Source organism: Hermetia illucens, chromosome 3, assembly GCF_905115235.1.
Source record: "Hermetia illucens chromosome 3, iHerIll2.2.curated.20191125, whole genome shotgun sequence".
Classification (NCBI taxonomy): Eukaryota; Metazoa; Arthropoda; class Insecta; order Diptera; family Stratiomyidae; genus Hermetia; species Hermetia illucens.
Genome location: NC_051851.1, coordinates 114,012,260 through 114,026,359, shown reverse-complemented (window position 1 = coordinate 114,026,359; position 14,100 = coordinate 114,012,260).

Here is a 14,100-nt window from a genome sequence, read left to right as displayed (position 1 = left end):
TGATCGTACCCATATTTCCGATTTACTTCGTGCACAAAAGCATACATATGTACTTATATAGTACGCACATTAAATACGGCTGGTACAAAACCCGCAAACTTCGTTAGCACGCATATACGATATACCTACATACACAAACTTGTGCATTATATTATCCCTTACACCCATGCCAAATTTTGTACTTCTGGAATGTTCATAAGGGGGGTTGCCGGGTAAATTTCTAAAATGTGGAAATATACTATTATTAACTTTATTTGTGCAGATATCGGAACCGGATGTATTTTGAGGCCTAGATTTCGTAGATATGCACCACTGTGATTTTTTCAAATTTTTCGGTTGGATAGTTTCTGAGAACGAGACCTGTTATACTTTTGATGGTCATATTTTGCATCCTCACTCCCCTATGTTTCACCCGATATCGAATATGGAACCAGTTTAGAAAAGTACTAATTGAGCCTTTTTATTTGGCACTCCACTTGACCACATTTTATAGAAAAAATTTTGCCAAAGCCCACACACTGGAGTTGACCTCCGGGCTGTTTGCAGACTTAGCCCCTGAAATATCTTAATACTGGTTAACCTATGCAAAAAAAAGAAAGTTAATTCATCGTAATTTGTTCGTGAAAACTGTAGCAAAATAGCCGTATAAGAAAATTGCCATGCTGTTCTCGCAAATTTCGATTAATGGCACGGTGAAGTATCATCCTGGAATTTCACTTATCATATGTACTCAATTAAAGGGGAAACCACAGTAGAAGGTTTTCATAATCGACGTTCGTTATTGCTAACATCGTAAACTTAGCTATCCCAGAATGCGCTGCAGAAACTTCAAAGCTAAATTCATGGTCCTTTAAATTTATAGGGGTAGAAAGGGGCGATTATCGGGTACAGGCTCAGCGCCCATCGCACAGGAGGTAATTGCTTTATGTCCTTACGAAATCTGTTAGCCTTATGTACCTAGTGTATTTATAAATACTTGTCCTTTGTACGAGTGCATTTATTTTTCTTGTAACTGTATTTTCTTCGTAATTATAATAATTGATAGCTAAACGTCTTCATATCCGAAAGAGGATTTTTAAAGCAGTTTTTTGAAACGTGTCTTTCTCAAAACGACGTTTCTCATGAGCGGGAATTCTAGCTTAAAAAGTAATAAATCAATCATTATCAAATTTGGAAATTTGCTTCCTTACAAGAATATGAACCAACATTTGGCATAATTAGTGAAAAAAACATGGTGAAAATCCAAATATTAAGCCTAACCTTTCTCTAAAGTTTTTGGGAATATGACTAATAATGTTCAACTTTCATTAAATTCCAAATAATTCTCCCCACTAAAGAAAATCTTAAAAGAGTACATGCAAAATACCTTCTATTGTGGTTTCCTCCCTTAAAGCCCCGACTGTTAGCAAAAGGCTCTTTTCATAGTTTCTACAAAGGCTGCCTAATTCACAGTGCTTTCTCCTATACCACGGCTTATAATTGCTTCTAGAGACCATAAAGTATGGAGAATCCTTTGCATCCCTGTACTCATTCATCACTGTATGGTCCATTGCTATAACTCCCAAATTTGGACCAATTAACGTTATTCTGCTTTCGCCGAGGGAAATTCCATCAGCCCCATCAGTTGCTGAACAATTTTTTTCTCTTTTTGCACCAATTTAATCGATCACAACACATTTTTGCTGTAAGGAGGCTTTTTAAAATCGGTTTACTGTCTGTCTGTCTGCCTGTCCGTTTGTCGGCCACACGCAATTTTTCTCAGAATCGATTGTACTGATCGACCCCAAATTTGGTGGGCAGGCGGGAACTGTGAACGCCCACGTATACACGAAGCTACATTCCCCTGGAACTTAAGGACGGGGGGGGGGGGGCATGCAAAGGCAGGTGTGCCATTTCTTTTCACCGAATATGTTCATATCTGATTCGATTAGTACTTTCCAATGCTGGTCTCGGTTCTGACATTTAGTGCAATAGAGAGGAGGGCAGAGGCGCGGAACTATTCTCGGAACCTACCCAACTACTTTCGTTACCAAATCGCGTTTAGTCATTGTTATATGAATATTCGAAAAAGTGAATATTTTGGTATTTACACAAGAGAATACGACCGTATTCTCACGTCCCAAGTGAATACAAACGTATCCGTACTTACGAGTACCAATACGAACTCTATTGGATTAATACGAGTACTTCTATGTACGAATACGAATTCTTTTGTATTTATACGTTAGTACTCGCGGCTCGATGATCTGATTATCTTGTAAGTATGTATGGTGAAGTCAGACTTAATATCCAATAAGACAAGTTGGAATACCGGAAGCTCGCGCTTCGGGTATAAAGGGTTTGTGTTCATCCTATGTAAGAAATTTCAACGCACATTTTTAAGGTTTTGTGTGAAACAAAACCTTATTAGAATCGAGACGGTGTCTGTCTGTCCGTCTGTCTGTCTTTTTTTTTTTCATCGTTGGAAGGTGGAAAGGTTCAAAACCTACTGCTGGCTCCTCCCAAACAGTTATGTGAGACTTCTACTCACTAAAACCACCTCCTTCTTCTTCCACTCTCCCCACGGGACTGCTATAAGCATTGCATCGTGGGGCTGGATCAGTTCTTAACTGCGGCGCATTATTGTTCGCTCCCTTTCTTGCTTTCTTCGCAGTTCTTCATGCCTTAGCTGTTCATGAATCATTTTCAGCTCAATTACCACTTGATTCCAAGCCTCCGTTGATTCCAACATAAACTCCACTATATTTCCAGGTGTTAAGCGCCTGTCTGCGATCGCCTCCAGCCTAGTTCGGTGTGCTGTAAACCTTGGGCACTCAAACACAACATGCTCCGCATTCTCAGCCACGTTACCACATCTTGGGCACCATGGTGACTCGTCGTGTCCAAATCGATAAAGATAAGCCCGATAACCTCCATGTCCACTTAAAAACTGTGTTAGCTCGTAGCTTACTTCCCCGTGATTCCTTTCCATCCATCTTCGATGTGTGGAATGATACGGTAGGTCCAACGGCAAGTTTGTGCCTCGTTCCGTCTCTTTTGCCATTTTGCGATGGATTCTCGCCGTGCTAGTTGCCGTCTAAGTACAATAGACTCACCGATTGCATACATATTGTCGTAGAGACGCCGACCTTCATCCGCCAAGATGTCTATGGGGATTGTCCCTGCCAGTACATATGCTGCTTCGCCTGATGTCGTTCGATAAGTACTGCATACCCGGAGTGCACTTAGTCGATACGCCATTCCTAGTTTTCCGCAGTTTGATTTATTTTCCAGAGCGGTTGCCCAAACTGGAGCAGCGTAGAGTAGCACGGAACTAACTACCCTTGAAATAAGACGACGTCGACTTTGTCTTGGTCCACCAATGTTCGGCAGTATCGTTACAGCGATGGAAGATGCTTTAGTTGCAGCGCACTCAATGTGTTTTTTAAAGTTGAGTCTTTTGTCAATCATTACTCCCAAATATTTAAGCGACTCTTGGGAGTAAATTGTTTTTTCACCAACTTTAATTTTCACGGTCGTGTCTTTCCTTCTTTTGCTGATTAGCACTAGTTCCGTTTTATGTTCAGGAAGTGATAGACCGGACTTTTTCAACCAGGAATTGATCTCCCATATCGCTTCATTTGCATAGATTTCGATCTCGTCTAAGCGTTTTGCCACTATTGTTACCCCGATATCGTCCGCAAAGCCAATAGTTGTCACGCCGTTAGGAAGGCGTAGCATCAGCACTCCGTTGTACATAATTAACCACAGTAAGGGACTTAAGACAGACCCCTGTGGTACGCCGCACGTCATTGGGAATAATTTTTCTCCATCGTCCGAGTCGCAATATAATCTTCTTCCAAGAAGAAATGCAACAACGATGCGTACAATGTACTTTGGAACCTTTAGTTTGGTTAGAGCCTCTACGATTTTCGTCCACTTTGCAGTGTTGAAAGCATTTTTTACATCGAGGGTCACCACTGCGCAGCATTTGTCATCTTGTATTGCAGCGCGAGCCAGGCCAGTCACCATGCTGATTGCATCGATGGTTGATCTCCCCTTACGAAACCCGAATTGCTTGTCGGATAGGCCTCCTTCCTTTTCCGCAACAGCGGAAAGTCTGTCTGTCTGTCTGTCGGTCACACCCGATTTATTCGGAAACGGGTGGACCGATTGTCACGAAAATTGGTGAGCGTATGTAATCTGGTGTTCCCTTTACATGCAGTAAGTGGCGCCACCTTGTGTTAAGTTTAAGGAGGGCGGACGCAAGCTACAAATCCAACATATTCCTTCATATTTTTCCAAACGACGAGACATACATACGTACATATTACAGCTATGATATTACGCTCACCCGGGCCGACCCCAGGGCCTTCTTTTTCTACCATAGATATTGCCCTTGTAGACTTTCCGGGTGGGATCATCCTCATCCGGATTTTATCCAGAACCGGGCGGTCATGTTATCGCTCATAGATTTCGTCGTTATGTAGCCTACGGAATCGTCCATCCTCATGTAGGAGGCCAAAAATTCTTCGAAGAATTCTTCTCTCGAACGCGGCCAAGAGTTCGCAATTTTTCTTGCTAAGAACCCAAGTTTCCGAGGAATACATGAGGACTGGCAAGATCATAGTCTTGTACAGTAAGAGCTCTGACCCTATGGTGAGGCGTTTCGAGCGGAACAGTTTTTTAAGCTCTGTTGGCTGACAACAACCGTGCGCGGACATCATCATCGATGCTATTATCGGTTGTGATTTTCGACCCGAGATAGAAGAAATTATCAACGGTCTCAAAGTTGTAGTCTCCTATCTTTATGCTTCCCGTTTGACCAGTGCGGTTTGATGTTGTTGGTTGGTTGGTTATCGGTGCTGACGTTGCCATTATATATTTTGTGTTGCCTTCATTGATGTGCAGGCCAGTTTATACGTCTCGGGTGGTTCTTCCCATGATGTCAATATCGTCAGCATAGGCCAGTGGACTTAAGGGGGTCATCCCGTGTGTCGGGTTGGAGAAATCGAGTTTTTTTTTACATGAATTATATTTATATATTGTGGAGAATGTGTGGGCAGAGGAATTTTCCGATATTCCGAATCGTTCAGAAATTACAGTGTTAAACAGGTAAGGAGTTTGCAGCCGCGCTAGAGTACTCGATGAGAAAGAGCATCGAATCTTTTTTACCTGTTAGTTTTTTACCTGAGCCTTATAAATTCGAACACAGGTATAAATATAAACAGATGGAAAACCAATCAATTGTCTAAACTTATTTGCTGTTTGGAATAAAAAGGATAATCCAGTCTAGAGTGAGCACTGAAAGGCTTTCAAGCTATACTCAGTTATATTTTGTTGTAAGTATTGTGCTGTTTGTGTGTTCAGTGATTTTTTGAAATGGATCGTACGAAGGGAGATCGCTTTAACGTTCAACGTCATGCTCGCACTAACAAACGAGTATTTCATGGGAATCGATAAAAGGACTTCGCATCAACATCAGCAAAGAAACTTTTAGCAAGCATAAACATGGATGTTCCAATTGCGACAAATTTTGTGTATTGTGTATTGGATTTGGCTGGAGTTTTCTCCGGTATTTCTGCAAATTTCTGCAAATAATAAAATGTACGTAGTAGTAAAAAAGGAATGCACAGGACATGTCGAGAAAAGAATGGGAACGCGACTTAGAAAAGCAAAGAAGAATCACAAAGGCAAAGGGGCTGGAAAACTTACTGATAAGGTTATTAACGACCTCACTACATTTTTTGGGCTAGCTATTCGTCGACACGCAAATTCGATAGAAGGAATGAAGAAGAATGAAGCAGGAAATTTGGGCAACTTTCTTCCATAAATGTTCTACAGATGAAAATCCTCAGCATCAAAATTGTCCAACAGGCGAGGATAATTGGTGCAAATGGCGCAAAGCTAAAGGAGAACTGGATAGTTTCCACCACGAGAAGGTACCTTTGACTGAAGAAGTTCAAACAGTCATCAAACCAATCTACGAAGATTTGTCACGAGATGATCTCTTGAACAGATGTTTAGGAGCAGAGACCCAGAATAACAATGAATCGTTAAATGCATTGATCTGGACTTTCGCTCCTAAACACCTTCATTCTGGGGCCAAGGTCGTAGAAATAGCCACTTTTCTGGCTGTAATTATTTTCAATAAAGGATTCAATGGCATTCTCAAAATCCTAGTGACAATGGGATGTCATGTTTTTCACATATGTCAGGTTTATGCCGACCGCCGTAATGAAGCGCGAATTTGGCGGCCCGAACGACGATCGACTGGCCTCGCTAAAAGAGCCAGAATTGAAACCAGAGAGCAACAAACGGCCTTTACAAGACTTTTTTGAAGAAACGGAGGGTGCTCTCTATGGACCAGGTATAGCAGATTAATGGCGAGTTTTACTGTTGATAATCACATTTAAATTTTCAAATGCGTTTTTCTCGAAGCTGCATCTTGAAAATCGGCTGCCACCATAGCTCAAAATCTAACCAACCAAATTCTTTGAAATTTTCACGACTTCTTCAGAACATATTTCTACGGTCCGCAAACTAGGATAATTGCAATCGGAAGGGTCGTTTTTTTTTATTCATAAAAAAAGGCGTAAAAAAACACCAAAATCCAAAAAATTAAGCTTAAAAGCCCACCAAAAACTTACCTTTTAATATTTTCTAATTATCCTAGTTTGCGGACCGTGGAATATTGTCCACATTAAAATGCCGTTTAGTTTTTTTTCCTCAGATGAACACAGCGCCCTCCAGCGTGGCAGCAGAAACACATTTTTTTGGAAATGGGTTTCCTAAATTGACACGTATTCCAAAAACTAGCTACGATATCAAACTGAAAAATTTGTCACATATACTAGAGATATCAATAAACATATGGTGAAAAAATTACGCTTCTATCTTTATCCAGTCCTTCAAAATAATTTTTCAAAAAAAGGCAAAAAAACGGCCTTCACACGCGATGACCCCCTTAAAGAGGATCGTACCTCTTGCATTTACCTCAGCATCACTGATCACTTTCTCGAGGGCCAGGCTAAAGAGGACGCATGATAGGGCATCCCCTTTTCGTAGACCGTTGTTGATGTCGAATGGTCTTGAGAGTGATCCTGCTGCTTTTATCTGGCCTCGCACATTGGTCAGGGTCAGCCTAGTCAGTCTTATTAATTTCGTCGAGATACCAAATTCTCTCATGGCCGTGTACAGTTTTACCCTATGCTGGCTATGCTATCATAGGCGGCTTTAAATCGATGAATAGATGGTGCAACTGTTGTCCATATTCCAACAGTTTTCCATCGTTTGCCGCAGAGAGAAAATCTGATCTGTTGCTGATTTGCCTAGAGTGAAGCCTCTTTGGTATGGGCCAATGATGTTGTGGGCGTATGGGGCTTTCCGTCCTAGCAAGATAGCGGAGAATATCTTATAGATGGTACTCTGCAACGTGATACCTCTATAATTGCTGCACTGTGTAATATCTCCCTTTTTATGTATAAGACAGATAATGCCTCGTTGTCAATCGTCAGGCATTGATTCGCTGTCCCATCCCTTGAGCACAAATTGATGAACCACTTGGTGTAAATGGTCGCCTCCATATTTAACCAATTGGCTGTAATTCCATCGGCTCCTGGCGACTTATGATTTTTTAGCCGATTCACGGACTGTTTCTCCTAAACTTGGTGGTGGCAGTATTTGTCCGTCGTCTTCAGTTGTCGGGATCTCCAACTCGTCGATGTTCTGGTTGTTCAGTAGCACATCAAAGTACTCAACCCATCGCTCCAATATGCCCATTCTGTCCGAAATCAGATTTCCCTCTTTGTCTCGGCAGGATGAACATCGGGGTGTATAATGCTTCATCTTCCTGACTTGTTGGTAAAACTTCCGCGCCTGGTGCGGTTGCTCCCTGTACTTTTCTAATTCACAGACTTATTGGTTCTTCCAGGCTTCCTTTTTCCGTCTGTGAAGTCGCTTCTCCGCTCGACGGAGTTCGTGATAAGTCTCGGCGCGTGCCCGCGTTCTTTGAGAATGCAACATTACTCGGTATGCGGCATTCTTCCGTTCCATTGGTAGCTTACATTCTTCGTCAAACCAGCAGTTCCGACTCATTTTGCGGCTGGGGTCAAGTGTATTTGTGGCCGTATCAATGATAACGTTCTTCATGTGGTTGTGAAGATCATTGGTCATGGTCAATTTGGTTGAAAGTGCTCCCGTCTGGAGAGGCCCACGCTTTCCGCGCAAACCAGGTACTTCCAACAACCAGTTCGTGTGACCCTGCTAATTGAATAATCCGCAGTCCGTTATCATTTGTATTTTGGTGTAAAATATGGGAGCCTACGTATCCCCTGAATACCCTACTTGGCTGTTAAAATCCCCAAGTATGATTTTGATATCATATCTGGGACAGACTTCGAGGGTTCGTTCTACTGCCTCGTAGAAGGTATCCTTCTTCGACTCTGCAGTCTCCTCCGTAGGGGCGTGAACGTTAGTGAGGCTTATATTCGCATAAAATATCCTTCTTAAAGTTTTTAAATGGGCCATGGGAATAACAAATCCGCCGTGTTATGTAAATACCATGTTGATCCCAAGCCCAGGTGAAGGATAAAGGTTTGAGGCAACGTATTTAGCACAATCAATACACACAACTTAATCATCAAAACTCACAAGAATTATGGTCGAGCATAATGGAAACATTGAACCAAAAACTTTGGATGGAGTAGAGACATCGATCACAATGTGAAAAAGACGAGGTAGACCCCACCTGAGATGGAGCGATGGCGTTGTTGTTGCGCCGTTTATGATCAAATGTAAAAAAAAGAAAAAGACACAGGACATAGGTGGCATCCCCGCTGAACTCATCAAATCAGATGGTCCATTGACCATAGAAGCTATCCATAATTTAGTTCCCTCCATCTCGAACCACGAACAGGTCCTACAAGAGTGTAAAAAAATGTGATATGCCCTATCCACAAAAAAGATGACAAGTTAACATCTGACATTTACAGCTATTAGGTTGTTGCAAATGAAATGGCCATTTTGGTACTAAAATTTGAAACGACTGTAAAGCTTACACAAATTTATTCATTTAATCAAAATAGGTGCTATTCGATTCAAAACACTTCTTCCAGCGAGATTCAAGAGCATGTATGCCAGTTTCGTAGAGGTCCAACTGTCGGGTATTGATAAATTCGTCGAAGGCAATTTTGACAGCCTCTTCGCTCCTAAATTGTTTTTCCGGCAAAAAATGATCCAAATGCTTAAAAAAGTGGTAGTCGGTTGACGAAAGGTCCGGTGAATATGGTGGATCAGGCAGAGTCTCATACTGCAATTTGTTCAACTTTTGAACCGTTGTTCTGGATACGTGAGGTCGTGCAATGTCATGAAGGAGTATCACACCATCTTTGTGGACTAATCTCGGCTTGAATACTCAATTTTTGGTGTATTTCCTCGAGTTGGGCACAGTATTTCTGTGCATTTATCGTGTCTCCAGGTGCCAAAAATGAATAGTGGATAACTCCAACAGTAGATCACGAAACAGTCACCATTACCTCCTTTGGATGGAGGCTCGGCTTTGGCATATGCTTCGGTGGCTCATCAGCATCTAGCCATTGTGCTGATCGGCGACGATTGTTACATAATATCCACTTTTCATCACATGTCACTAATTTGGTCAAAAAGGGATCGCTTGTGTTGCGGGAGAGTAAAGAACTGCAAATTTCCATTCGAAGCGGCATGTTTTGCTCCGTAAGGGAATGTGGGACCCATTTGTCAAGCTTTTTCACATTTCCAAGTTGTTGCAAGTGCCGGGAAACTGTCGAATAGTGTACGCCCAGTTTCTTTGCAATGTCTCTCAGAGACTGACGTATGTCGGATTGGACTAGCAGACGCAGCTCGGCGTTGTAAATCGATGGTCCTGGATGTCCACGTGGCTCACTTTGAAGGTTTACGTCGCCTGACCGGATTTTTTTTAACCACCGCCGTGTGGTTCGTTCGCTTACCGTATCTGCTCCAAATGCGCTGTTAATGTTCCTCGTCGCCTCCGCTGCTTTATGACCGAGTTTGAACTCATACAGGAAAAGTATGAGTTCTTAGCTCTTTTCCATCCTTTTTTCCTTTTTGCTCACTGTTATCACAACGATGGTCAAAACTGAAATGACTCCTTGATTAAATGTAGGAGTGTTTATACTTCATTATTCGACACCAACAGCGCCAACTGATGGTGATTTGATACCGCAAAGTCGCAACGAACTTCACTTGATTGCCAAATCGGCGATTTCATGCGCAACAACCTAATATTTACGGTCAATTAGGGGCTAGACAAAAATACTGGGAATTCAACATCGATCTCCATCAAATATTCGTGGACTTCAAGCAGGCATATAAGAGTATTGATCGAAATGACTGTACCAAATGATACTTCGATACGGGAATTCCAGCAAAACTGGTAAGTCTTACCCCAATGTCCCACACAGCAGCGCAAGTCCGAGTCAATAATAGTCTGTAGATTCCAGGAGATGGGCTGGTATCTACTGTTCAATGTGGTACTAAAGCAGGTTATACGAAAGTTACCTGTAGACACAAAAGGCACGCTGCCCTTTAAATCCTGCAAAATTGTCGCACAAGCCTATGATATAAACATGATATAAACTTCGATAAAAAAGCAAGCGAAGTTGATCTACAAATTAATGAAAATACGACTAAAATTATGACGCAAACGAAAAAAATGACCCCCCTTAGACAAAGTATAACGATTGACGAGTACAGCCTAGAAACTTTACATTCTGAGGAGTGCAACAAAACGATAGTAAAACCTGTGCTGCTATGCTACGGATCTGAAAAATAGAACCACGAGTTGTACCAAATATGTGACGACCATAAAGTCTCCAAATTAATAACACTTCGAAAGTTCCAATGGGCTAGCGACGTTCAGCGTATGGATAATCTAAAAGGGCATTTAAAAGGAGGAAGGACATCCCATTAAAATCGATAATTCCTCTCTGTGTGTAAAAGGTCTCGTCCTCACAACCTATCCAAACGAAAAACCTGACAAGGTCACAAAGGCACGTCCATATAAAATCTAACCCGCAAAACATATCCTACTTCGCTATCTGCTGAAACGAACTGCCACTATTGTTCAGCAGTTTCTGGTTAAAAAGGTGTAACTTAGATGAGCATATACTGGAATGCACAAAGCATCAAAAACAAATTATTTGAAACTATGGATTTCATAGATTCTATTAAAACTGATATTTTTGTAGTTACAGAGTCTTGCACTAATTGCATCTTTCTCTAATTATTGCTAAGGTATATATTATTAGAGTTAGTTTAGGCTAGTAATAGGTATAAGTTTAGGTCGTAAGTTGCAAACTAGGTTTTTTTTTTAAATTTTCCTTGGGAATTTTGAGAATTGAAGCGATTGCACTTATTAAGATTGTTTATACTGCACAACTTACCATAGTTGAAAAGACTTAGTCTGTATCACTTAAATATTGATTGTATCTGAACATGAATTGATTTACACTAATAAAGCTATCTATCTATCTATCTAGATGAGCATTTCCCCTACTCTCCCGATTTGAGTCCCCCAGACTAGTTTGCCTTTCCAAGATAAAATTGGAGATGAAAGGAACCCATTATGAAACGATTGAGGACTCCAAAAATCTGTAACAGCCAAGTTGAAAGCGTTTCCATGTTCCGAATTTAAGAAAGCGATGGATACAATACAATATCGCGCCAATGAACGTATTCATAAGTTGAAAAAAGAACCTAATTAGGAATTAGGTACTAGCACTGAGGAAGGAGGCACGTGGTCTCCGAAACAATTGTATACGGGGAAAAAATAAAAATATTTACAGGATAAGGAAGAACACCTAGTTCTTTTTTCAACTTATATACCAACTGTAAAAAAAACATGGACATTAATTTCAACTTAGAATGTATTCAAAGATTATTTTGAATAAAAATTACTCTCTCATTTTGCATTTTTTAAAATTGTTTACAAAGCGTATTCTTAACACCTATGGGCGTCCCTTTTAGTAAATTACCATATTTTACAAAAACTGTTCCGCTCGAAACGTCTCATCATAGGGTCAAAGCTCTTACTGTACAAGACTATGATCTTGCCAGTCCTTATGTATTCCTCGGAGACTCGGGTCCTTAGCAAGAAAAATTGCGAACTCTTGGCCGCGTTCGAGAAAAGAATCCTCTGAACAATTTTTGGCCCCCTACATGAGGATGGACGATTCCGTAGCCTAGATAACGACGAAATCTATGAGCGATAACATGATCGTCAGGTTGTGGATAAAATTCGTCTCAATAACTTACGGTGGGCGGGTCACTTAATCCGTATAGATGAGGATGATCCAGCCGGAAAGTCTATAAGGGCAATATCTATGATAGAAAAAGAAGACGAGGCAGACCCTGCCTGAGATGGAGCGATGGCGTAGATCAAGACGCCAGACAGCTTTTAAGGACATCGAATTGATGGATCTCGGCGCAAAACCGGGATGTCTGGAGTTCCTTATTAAGGCAGGTCTAGACCGGATACGGTTGTTGCGCTGTTGATGATGATTGTGTACAATTTTTCCCTGGCTATGCTATCACGCACGCCCTTGAAGTTGATAAAACGACAATAGTTTTGCCACCGCTTGCCGCACCAATGATGTTCTGAGGGCCTGGGGATATTCCACCTAGCAAGATAGCGCAGAATATCGTATAGATTGTACATAACAACGTGATACCTCTATGTATGGGGCAGATAATTTTTCTTTGCCAGTCGTCAGGCATTAATTTGTTGTCCTACACTTGAGCATAATTTATCAAAACGACCCTTAAATTCTAGAAGAATAATTGGCATCGGCATAAAAAAAGATACAATGCATAATAAGTTATAATAGATCAAAGTCTCCAATTTCGTGCGAATTTATTGCCCGCGAGACATCATAAATAGGAATGTAGGAACTGTGAAATTCCACATATATAGTGAGAGGAATGATTTTGAGTTGGGTAAATAGCGGGAAGGTGCTCCCAAAACAGGCAAAGAGGAGACGGGGTTGTCAAAATTGTTTTGGAGGACCTAAGTTAATCCTTTTACATCTTTGTTTTGATATCAGTAAAAATATAAGGTCGTGAGGAGGGGTGGGTGATGCATCACAAAAGTGATATCATCTTAAAGTGTAACATTACATGACCACGACCGGTTTTCGAGTGCCGATTCCAACTTTCGCTTGTGAATGTGTTAATATTGTGATCCTCTGTTCTCTTTGCTACACTTCGCTTGAAAAAATCTCTAGTTTTAAATCTGTTCTTAATGCGGATTCTTTGATTTACTGCCGAGTGAAATAAAGAAAAAATAAAATGCAGACCTGCTCCGTCGTAAGAATCAAGACTCCCTACTCCCAGGTTTTTTTCCTCTCTTCATTCATTCTTCATTCACCAACTGCTTGGCGCTGCAATGCATTTTACGCTACGAATGTCATAAACGCTCTAGTGATAGATAATATTTGGCAAAACGGGTCACCGAGTATAATATGCTATGTTGACGATATAACGTAATCTGTACGGATATAACTATAATACCGCTTTTTTTTCAAAAAGTGATATGATCAGATACACTGTGGTGAGGGGTTATGAAATCTAGGACTCAGTACACACCCTATTTCGATATCTACTCAAATAAAGTTATATATTTGCGTTTTTAAGTGTCCGGATAGCTGAGTGGTTAGAGCGTCAAGGCTGTCGTACGGAAGGTCGCGGTTCAAATCTCCCCGGTGGCAGAGGGATTTGTATCGTGATTTGACGTCGGATACCAGTCGACTCAGCTGTGAATGAGTACCTGAGTCAAATCAGGGTAATAATCTCGGGCGAGCGCAATGCTGACCACATTGTCTCCTACAGTCTACTGTAGTGTACCGTTACGGTCTTGAATGAAGTGCTCTAACACACTTCAAGGCCCTGATCCAATATGGATTGTTGTGCCAACGATTATTATTATTATTATTATTTGCGTTTTTGAAATTGAATTCCCCTGAAGTTGCAGGAGACAATGTGATTATTATCCTTGATTTGACTCAGGTACTCATTCACAGCTGATTCGACTGATATCCTACATTCAATCACGATACAAATCCCTCT